The 11,091-nt window shown below is 43.6% G+C and overlaps 1 protein-coding gene across 8 annotated transcripts in view; it reads left to right on the top strand.

Moving 5' to 3' along the window:
• The first annotated feature begins 9,452 nt into the window (after positions 1–9,452).
• The window catches only part of LOC115857517 (alpha-ketoglutarate-dependent dioxygenase alkB homolog 3), a 181,723-nt gene continuing 180,084 nt past the window's right edge, over positions 9,453–11,091 (top strand). For all 8 annotated transcript variants that reach the window (XM_060303315.1, XM_060303314.1, XM_070046126.1 and 5 more), the window contains exon 1: positions 9,453–9,596. The gene's annotated coding sequence lies outside the window, so the exon portion shown is untranslated. The remainder of the gene's footprint in view (positions 9,597–11,091) is intronic.

Raw genomic sequence — 11,091 nt, 5'->3', positions numbered from 1 at the left:
CCTTTAGAGATACCATTTTTATTTCTTGTGAGTCCAGCCTTGCATTAAAATGTAGAGTGGTTACAAATTAATTTTTAAAGAGTTCGCATAAACGTTCTTTTTTACATTTCTTCTAGTTGGGGATTCAGTATGATATAAGTTAATAGATATACGACAGAACAACCCAGCGAAATTCAAATTTTCTGCAAAGAACAGAGGAGCCATACAGACAACTTACGACTAACATTCATAGGGATTTTGTGGTCACTCAGCATGTTTGTCCTAATTTAGCCAAAATCTAGTTGTATTAGTTAGCCGAACTGCCAGAATCCTCCATTAAGTTTTCCATTTTTTTCTTTCTCTCTGTGCTTGGATATCTTCTACTGACTGTCACTTTTTAAAATTAATAGACTGTATAGAGCAGTTTTATGTTTACAGAAAATGCGTGTGATATAACCACCATTATAGTATCATAAAGAATAGTTTCACTGCCCTAAAAATCTCGTGCTCCATTTATTAATCCCTTCCTTTCCCCCGACCTCCAAACCCTGGCATCAGTGGTCTTTTTGTTGCCTCTATAGTTTTGCCTTTTTCAGAATTCTATAGTTGGAATCATACAGTACATAGCCTTTTCAGACTGGCTTTTTTCACTTAATATGCATTTAAGTTTCCTCCATAACTTCTGAGGGCTTGAGAGCTCTATTCTTTTTATTGCTGAATAATATTCCATTGTACAGATGTACCACAGTTTGCTTATACTGAAGGGCATCTTGGTTGCTTCTAGTTTGGACAATAATGAATTAAGCTGCTATAAACATTTGCGTGCAGGGTTTTATGTGGACAAAAGTTTTCAGCTCATTTCGGGTAAATACCAAGGAGCGTGATTACTGGATTATATAGTAAGAGGGTTTAGGTTAGCTCAACTTAGCTTCTTTTCTATTGACCATCTTTTTTTTTTTTTTTTTTTTTTTTTTGTGGTACGCGGGCCTCTCACTGTTGTGGCCTCTCCCGTTGCGGAGCACAGGCTCCGGACGCGCAGGCTCAGTGGCCATGGCTCACGGGCCCAGCCGCTCCGCGGCATGTGGGATCTTCCCGGACCGGGGCACGAACCCATGTCCCCTGAATCGGCAGGCGGACTCTCAACCACTGCGCCACCGGGGAAGCCCCTGACCATCTTTTAAGTTCACTAATCCTACCATACTGAGGATACATTCTGCTGTTAAATCCATGTAATATCAGGTATTAAACATTTCATGTCTGGAATGTTCATTGGATTCTTTCATGTAATTTCTAATCACCTATTGAAACACTCCCTTTTTCATATTTTGTCCGTTTCCTCTATTTTTATAAATATTCCAATCGTTGTTTTAAGGTCCTTGTCTGCTTACTCCTACATTTGGATTATCTGTTCATCTACTTGTTTTTTCTCTTGATGAGCAGTCACATTTTTCTGCCTCCTTGCACGTCCCATAATTTTTAAAAATTGTATGCCAGACATTCTATATAAAAGAACCATCAAGACTGAAGTCAATGTTATTTTTCTCCAGGGAGGGCTTGCCTCCTTGCTGGTAGATAGGGTGGGTATTGAGCTGAGCTAGGGTTAGGATGCCACTTTAATTAAAGTCAGTGCCCCATAGTTTGAAATGTCAGCAGAATGAAACCTGTCGTATGTTTCTTGTGGGCTCCTCTTTCTCAGAACTTGGTTTTTAAAGCATAGTAAGACTGAGAGGTTTTACCTTGTCTTTCCATCCCAGCCCTCTATCCTTCTGTGCTGCCCTAGTACTCAGCAAATGCCTTGTAGGGCAAACTGGTTATGCATTTGAGAAATCTTCTAGATTCCAATCTATCGTGCCATCCCAATGGCTGTCAAAAGGTCTGTTGGATTCTCTTTCCCCTTGTAGAGATGCCACTGTCTTTGGCAAACCCAATTCTCCATTGTCATGCTTGGAAAATGTCCCTGGGGAACACTCTTGCACTGCTGGTGGGAATGTGAATTGGTTCAGCCACTATGTAGAACAGTATGGAGGGTCCTTAAAAAACTACAAATAGAACTACCATATGACCCAGTAATCCCACTACTGGGCATATACCCTGAGAAAACCAAAATCCAAAAAGAGTCATGTACCAAAATGTTCATTGCAGCTCTATTTACAATAGCCCGGAGATGGAAACAACCTAAGTGCCCATCATCGGATGAATGGATAAAGAAGATGTGGCACATATATACAATGGAATATTACTCAGCCATAAAAAGAAACGAAATTGAGCTATTTGTAATGAGGTGGATAGACCTAGAGTCTGTCATACAGAGTGAAGTAAGTCAGAAAGAAAAAGACAAATACCGTATGCTAACACATATATATGGAATTTAAGAAGAAAAAAAAATGTCATGAAGAACCCAGGGGTAAGACAGGAATAAAGACACAGACCTACTGGAGAACGGACTTGAGGATATGGGGAGGGGGAAGGGTGAGCTGTGACGGGGCGAGAGAGAGTCATGGACATATATACACTACCAAACGTAAGGTAGATAGCTAGTGGGAAGCAGCCGCATGGCACAGGGATATCGGCTTGGTGCTTTGTGACCGCCTGGAGGGGTAGGATAGGGAGGGTGGGAGGGAGGGAGACGCAAGAGGGAAGAGATATGGGAACATATGTATATGTATAACTGATTCACTTTGTTATAAAGCAGAAACTAACACACCATTGTAAAGCAATTATACCCCAATAAAGATGTTAAAAAAGAAAAGAAAAGAAAATGTCCCTGGGGAAGAACATAGCCAGCTCACCTAGCAAGGGTTCTTTCTTTAGAATTTTAGTTAAGGTAGTCCTCATTGCATCCCAAAATCTCCAGTGTCTTCAAAGAAAAACAAATTATAATTTACTTGTTTATTTTTTCCATTATAGTGACTGCTCACTACTACCACGTCCCACCCAGAAATAGAGGCTTCACTGAGCTTTTAATTTTAATTGTTACATTTGGTTCTTTTTAAAACCATCAAAAATTCAAAGCTATTTTAAAACTATACTTATGTTTTTCATTCTTTTATTTATTTCAACATATTAAACATCATTATGTTGTGTATCTAATAGTTCCAATAATTCAGTAGTTTTTGTAGATGTTTCTACTGTGTCTGCTGACTTTTGCTAATGGTGCTTCCTTTCCCGGTATTTTTCATGATTTGTGTGTGTGTTTGTTTATGTTCATTAGACCTATATTGGAATTATTCAAAGTCTTACTGAGTGTAAATTTTCCTGGCAGGATTTGTGTTTGTTTGCATCAGACATGAGGGCACTACCAATTTTCACCTGCCTTAAATTAAAATTCTCAGCCTATGCAGTTGTTGGTTTTTGTTGGTCTTGGGTTTGGGGGAGTGGACAGGGGAATTGTATAAACGGTATTAATTCAGCCTTTAATCCTATGTAAAGTTAGGCTAGTGGCCATGAATTCTTAGGGAAGAGTTTTCCCTACCCTAAGTTAATGCCAAGACAAAAAAGTTTTCTTGCTGTTGGCCTCTGTGAGATTTCTTTTCTGCACCCCCTCCCGGTACGTACTCCCTTCCTAGGTCCCAGCTTTATGCAGAAGGTCTCTGCTATAACTCCCCTTCACGAACTTTGTCTCCGTCCCGTCCCAAGCCACCTACCCCCTCCCCCAGGAATATCCAAGCAGTTGGCCACCCAGGAATGTATATGTCCCAGCTTACTCATCTCTCTGGACTCATGTTCCCACATTACTCCTGGTCTCAGAGGAAATCTTTTTTGCACAGGCCAATTCATTATTGAAAAACATTTTATCTTTTATTTGTAGGTGTTTTATACCAGATACCCCTCGGGATCTCCAACCTAATTTCTAAAAATGGAAGCTCTATGTGCTTTCACTACATGGAGTCAGATTCTCCTACCTAGTGTACTATTGACTAGCTCATCTCTGCAAAGCCACTCTTCTGCCCCTGAGAGTACAATGGTGCAAGACCTGGAATAATCCTTTCAGACTCATACCTTATAAATGTGGTTTCTGCCCAGCAAGTGGTACTAGAAGTATGAAAGCTATAAGGCCACGTTTAACATGCCCAGTTTATCCAGAGTGTTATTCCATGCATAGGAATGATTTAGGCTTACTATGTTTTTTTATTCATGCACCCACCCTGATGCAGGTGTTGGCTGCATTTGACAAGTGGACAAACCAATGGTGGTTGCCAAGCACTACACAACCTATGGAAAAGCTGTAAGTGGAGCCTCAGATGAATACTCTGTTTAACAGCTATGTTGTCTTTCGTTCTTTCCGGGCAAAAGACAACCTAGGCACATCAATTTAGCTTTTATGCCTCTTTACATAATGGATTTGCTTCTACCAAGTGGATAATTTATTCCTAAGGCATTAGGGGACTTATTCCACTAATCGTTAACTTAATAATTTCCGGTACTTTTAACTTATTCAGTAATAAGTTTTTGTTGACTGTTTTCTGGCCAGCATCCTAATCACTTGAAAGAAAACAGTCCCTGCCTTAGGACACACCTAAGGACAAATGGACCAATACTCTGGTTTCTCTTTAGATCACATAAATCTTTCACCTTTTTAAAACAAATGGATTTGACAACCATTTCAGAGTATCCCAGGAGATGGGAAGTAATGGAGAAAGGGCGAGTGAGTATTTAATGTTAATCATATACTTCATCCCGTATATAAATTAACATTTAATGTTTATTATGCCTCTCAAGGCCTGCATGATCTGCCTCTTTTCTACCTCATCTCAAAAAACTCTTTCCCTGGGCTTCCCTGGTGGCGCAGTGGTTGAGAGTCCGCCTGCCGATGCAGGGGACACGGGTTCGTGCCCCAGTCCGGGAAGATCCTCACATGCCGCGGAGCGGCTGGGCCCGTGAGCCATGGCCGCTGAGCCTGCGCGTCCGGAGCCTGTGCTCCGCAACGGGAGAGGCCACAACAGTGAGAGGCCCACGTACCGCTAAAAAGAAGGGAAAAAAACAAAGAAAAAAACCCAACAAAACTCTTTCCCTCACTCTCTATTCCTACAGGAACTGTTTCTCTGATACCCCCTATCAAGTAGTGTGGTGGAATGATTGCACAAATGGCCTCAATACTCTACTCCCCCCAGTATCCATACCCTTTGCAATGTGACTTTACAACAACTCCAATCAAGAGGTGAAGTCTATTTCCCCGCTCCTTGAAACTGAGCTGGCTTGCTTTGGCCAAGAGAGGTCTTGTGTGTTTGCACACACCTCCCCTGACACCACTATTAGAACATACCTGGTGAGCTTGTTCAAGGATGAGAGACCACATGGAGCTAAGGGCAGTCTAGAACAGCCAACCACCAGCTGCTAACCCACCATCTGAATTAGATCCAAATCAGAACTCCCAACCAACCTAGGACTCAACATACAATGGGGATATTACTCCACTAGTTCAGGTCTCCCAAGATAGAGTCTCATATAAAATACCACACCTGTAATATCTGTTTTTTAAATGTCTACCTTCCCTGCTAGACTATAACCTCCACGAGGGCAGGAACCAGGTCTGTCTTGATCACAACTTTGTCCCCAGCATCTAGCACAGTGCTAGCTACAGTCAGTACTCATTATTAGTTGATTAAATGTGTGTATCGGTGAATGTATGAGCGAATCTTCACACAATCCAACAGATGAGGAAAACTAAGGTTGGGAGGGCTTTAGTAACTTTTCTGAAGTCACCCACCAAGGAAGTAGTGAGGCTGAGACACAGTTCATACACTTGATATAATACAGTTCACACAGCTGTGAGGACTGGGTAACTCTAAAGCGGAATCTGCTAAGCCATCTAGATAAAGCCATTAAGAACGACCTATAACCCAGGGTCTGCTGGATTATATTGCTACCAACCCTTCACTTTTGAAGTCACTGAAAGAAACCAGCTATGAGGTCCCAGGAAATGGCTCCACGTATCATTCCAGGAATAGTCCTGCCTTTCTTAATTTGGCTTTCATTCTGCCATGTATTTGTAGAGTAGTGGCATGGTGGCATCATGAAGCATAGTGGTTCAGTTTTCTCCTTTGTCAATGGAACTAATATTTATATTACCTACAACACAAGGTTGCTCTAAAAATTACATTAGCGTAGGCATGTAAGTAATTGGAGCAGCACCTGGCATGCAAGAAGCTCTCAAGAAATGTTAACGAATAATATTAGTTGCTACTATTTAGAAACAAGGACGTGGAAATGTAGCTTACTCTTTTCAGGGGTAATATAACTATCAGAACATCTTTGAGCCATACGAATGCTACATACTTTAAAACCTTGACATAACTCCCTGTTTGCCATAAAGGTCTTCACTGATGCCCATAACCTCTAGTGGTCTCTCCTGTCCTGGATTTTTGTCTGCTCTCCACAATTTCACATCCAATTATACTGTTCTTTAATATCATTTACACTATGGTTCAACGGTAGATTTTATCTCTGGCAGCACCTGCAATCATGCTGGGCACTGAACAGGAGGAGTTCCTGTCTGGAGTCTGGGGGAGCATCCTTTCTCCCTCAACAATGTTTAAAGTTGACAGAGACTTGAAAACCTCTGCGAAAACACCCTCCTCCTCCCTCAAGCCAGGAAATGCTAATAAGCCTTTGGCAGTTGAGACGTGAGCTGGGAATTTCTCTATGAAACCTTCACTGAGAACTGTTAGCGTGATGGTGGTTATTTGCCTTGGATTGGATTTTCTCAGGAATTCAGCAGCAGGTGATTGAATGTTTGGCAAGAGTCTGGTGTGAAAATCAGCAACTGAAAACAGGCTACATTTGTGTTGCCTCACCCAGAATCATTTCTAAGAGCTACCACCACGTAAAGTATCTATCAGTTTTGCCATCCAGGGGATGAGATAACTGTTGGGTGGAAAAGTAACCACCTGAATAAAGCAGGCAGCTGGAAAAGGTAAAGAGAACTCGTGAAGCTTCTTGCAAAATGAAACAAGGCACTGTTAAAAATGCAAATTGCTGGGCCCTGCCCCAGACCTACGGGGGGGGGGGGCCTGGAATCTTCATATTTACAAGCATCCCCTACGGACTCCAGTGCAGATGGTCTTCTGACTACACGCTGAGAAACGCTGATTTCAGCTTCCAGATTTGTGCCTACTGGGACTTCAGGAGGGTTGTCTCAGGTGAAGAGAATCAAGAAGGTAGTGCAAGCGTAAAGGGCCAGAGATAATAAGGGTCCAAATCAGAGGCAACCCCACTACCTACAGTTTAAGGCCCGCCCTGGAGCCAGCCATTTGCTACCCATTGCTCCCATCCCAATCACACTGTAACAGTCAGGACTTAAACAGGAGACAGAAACCATATAGTAATTTGAACAAGGAAAAAAAAAATATTAAGTTACCTACAAGGGGAAAAAGAAAACTCTGATACACAGAAACAGCAGATATAGGGAGCAGCCACTACCTACCTCTATGTCGAGGCAGAACATGAAGGAAGGCACAAATCTGGAAGACTCCCACCCATCAGGAAGCACAGACCTGTGCTGTACTTTTTAAGTCGTCTGCTCCAGGTGAGGGTTTCACAGGGTTTTCAAGCAAAGGATGACCAGTCTCCTCAGACACACGAGGGCAAGCTGCTTCCACTGCCAAGGGAGGCTCAGGGTGACTTGGTTGTTCAAGATGGTCAATTTCACCTGGGTCCAAGCAGATGTTCCCTATTTCAAGTTTTGGGATCCCATTCCTTCCCAGATGATGTCTTAACTTCACAAGAGATGTTAACAAGGCTGTAAATTCAACTAATTCAGCGCACAGAGAGGTGCCAATCACAGCAGGCCACCATGCACTGCGGAGCCAGCTGAGAGAAGCACACTGGAGTGAGGGGAAAGAGCTCCTTCTCTCTAACATTTCTCCCTCTAATGTCCCTCTAGCATCCTCTACTGATGAAGCTTAACACCGAGCCAAATGGCAAGAGAGAAATGTTGTAGTATTGCAAGCAGAGCAGAGAAGTATGGGGCTGGGGCTGAGAATCAGTAGGCTGGTGACTGGTAACGCACCCCACCTTCATTGTCTCTCCCATGGTCTCTGCTACCACCCCCTAACAAAAACACAAATACTGCAAATAGAAATGAGGAAACCCAGGATGCCAACACCCATCAAGAACATCTTTCGAAAACTATATACTCACATGTATCTAGGGTGACCAACCATCTCAGTTTGCCCAGGGCCGTTCCAGCTTTAGCACTTAAAGTCCTGCATCCTGGGAAACCCCTCAGTCCCAGAAAAACCGGAACCATTTGTCACCCTACATGCCTCCCAAAGGTTTTCAAACATTGTGTGCATCAGAATCACCTTGGGCACTTGGTAAAAATACAGGTGACTCTGTTAAAACTGTTAAAGGTGATGCAGTTATTTTGGGTGCAAGCAGACCATGGATTGATTTTTAAGAAATGTTCTACTTGGAGGACAATCCAGGACTTCTTTGTTCCCGTTCCAAAACCATAATCATTGAAAAGAAAGAAATGACATCCTTTGGAAGATACATACAAGGTTCCTGAACCAGAAGCAGACACTGACAAATTATTAGTTGATAGTAACAACAACATAGGGTCATTGATGGGGTATACTGAGCTTCTTGCAGGTAAGCATTATATAATACAAGGTTTATTTTAAAGACTTTCACAGAATAACTTGCACAGACATAGTTAATTTAGTGCTACTTTTGCTATTTTCACACTGTAAGGTACATGATTTACCATGGCCGCTTTAAAGATGTTTCTCAAGAACTCAGATGGGTTGAAGAGAAGACACTCTTAACATTTACAGAGTTTCTACTGCGTTCCAGGCATTGTGCTAAATTCTTTAAATATATTATCTCATTTAATCCTCCCAACAGAAGCTGTACCCATTTTATAAAGAAGCAGGGTACGCGACCTAGATTATACACCTAGTAAATGATGGTGTATAGACGGAAATCCAGGTCTCTTCTCTCACGCAAAATTTGTTAGCACTGTAGAGCCATAACGAATAAGGCGTGGTCCCATGCCCTGGTCTAAGTGCTATGATCGAGGTACGCACAGGCTGCAGTGGCAACACAATGGAGGTGCATCTTAGACTCTGAATGGCTTTCGGGATAAAAGTCAAATCCTTTTGCTTAGTACATCAGGACCAGGTTCCCCCAACGCCTTCGCCCTTCTGCCAGGCCCGCTGGGTCTCAGTCGCTCTTTCCGCACAGACCAAAGAAGCGGGCTCTTGGACGTCTCTAGTTAGGGGTGTGCGGGGAATGTCCAGAGGGACTTCGGCCTAGTTAATACGTCTTCATTCCCACCTTCGCCATATCCCGGCCCCGCACGGGGCTCCACCGCACGCTCAATCTCTGTGCTCCCCTCGAACCCCGGCCCTACCATCTGCACCTTCAGCGAGTCGGCCCTCCACGCGCGGGGAACGCAGAGCTGCCCGGATTCCAAGAGGTGGCGCCGGAAGCGGCGGCCGCGGCACGTGACGTCAGAGGAAGTGCCTGACGCCGCGGCCTGTGGTTGAGAGTTGCCGGAGTCGGTACCCGGCGCTCAAGGTTTGCCGGACCGCGGGCGGCGGAGCAGGCCGGGGGCAGCGGAGTTTACTTTAGGACGAGCGGCTTTGAACCTCTGCGCCCGTCTCCGCCGGCAGGTGAGGGCTCCAGGCCTATCGCTGGGTGCCCGGGGCTGCGAGTGTGGGGACCGCCCTGAGGTCCCTTCCCGAGCGACCTCCGGGACCTCGTTCAGGGCCTCCCAGGAAAGAAGGGTCTAAAATAGAGAAAGTTGCTAACCCTTATCGACAGGACTAGGCTCTGTTACCTTCGAGGATCGCTTAACCCGCACTTGGACCGTGAGAAAAGTATTGGTTCTTCTGTTTACAGAGGAAGAAACAGGCTCAGAAATGTTAAGTCGTTTGCCTCAGGCCATGCAGCTGGGAAGTGTCAGATCTGGCTGGCGCCAGAACCCTTGCTGTTTGCACTGCAGCAGGGTTCTCACACTTAATTCGAGTAAAGAATCTCAGCATGGAAGGTGGGGTTAGTTAACAGTGTCTGGGACTGCAAATTCAGTAGGTCTGGGATGGGGTTCTGGAATCTGTATTTTCAACAGTCGTACTGTGCATATAATAGTAACCGCTCCCCTGTGAACATAGCAAGAACGGTAGCTAATTGTTGTGTTAAGGTTTTAAGGCCTCACTTGAGAGAAAATGTCACATGAGGGCTTACTCTGCAAATCATGTGAGACTGGAGAGTTGGTATTTGGTTCTGCCATTAACTTTTTGGGCAGATGGCAGCCTCTGTCCTCTCCCCACCTATTAAATAAATAAGAAGACTTACAGACTTATCATTTGGGGGAATTTGTTAAACATACAGATTCCCGGGACCAGCTTTATTCTACTGAATCAGAAGGTCTGGAGGTGGAGCTGGGAATCTGTAGGCTAAATAAGCTATCAAATGAGCCTGTTACCTTTGAGAACTTGAGATGGAAATGGATTATAGGGTTGGAATACTCCCCCCCCCTTCCCATTTTTGTTTTTTTGTAGCAGTGCATGCTCCTGTATTTGCTGTGGGCTAGACTTTTATTGGCAAAAATGTCAAATTAGTATTACTGGCCATGACGAGGTGGATTTTTTACTTAGCTGAAGACTGGAACGTAATAAAATTTGAATGTTAGTCTACCTACTGTTGATTTCCTGAGTGACACTGGGTGAGCCGCTTAACTTTGTGGGCCTTACATACCTGTTTATCATCATCTCCTACAATGCTTGTTATAAAGACAAACACCTGTATCCATCCTACATCACATCCTGAGACAGGCCATAGGTGCTTTTAACAAGCTTCCGTGGAAGTTTGATGCAGCCTGTGATAATGGAATATGGCAATGCCCTGGGAAACTGTGTCTTAGCCTATTTCTGAATGTTCATAGGTGGAGTATTACAGTTTCTCTGTGTTCTGCTCTTGGGGGACTAATAAGAGTAATGTGGTTTTTGATAGGTCCTGGTTTTAGAATTTCTTAACATCTACTTTCTTGCGAATGAAGTGAAAGTACTGTGATAACATAAACATTAAAAGATAAACATTGCAAAAGATAAACATTAAAAGCAGCATCCCCAAGTGACTTAGTAGGCTCCTTGACTGAGATGTTGTGAT

This window comes from Globicephala melas, chromosome 8, assembly GCF_963455315.2.
Source record: "Globicephala melas chromosome 8, mGloMel1.2, whole genome shotgun sequence".
NCBI classification, from domain to species: Eukaryota; Metazoa; Chordata; class Mammalia; order Artiodactyla; family Delphinidae; genus Globicephala; species Globicephala melas.
Note: the sequence above shows the minus strand (reverse complement) of the source record. Positions and strands in the feature narration are given on the sequence as shown.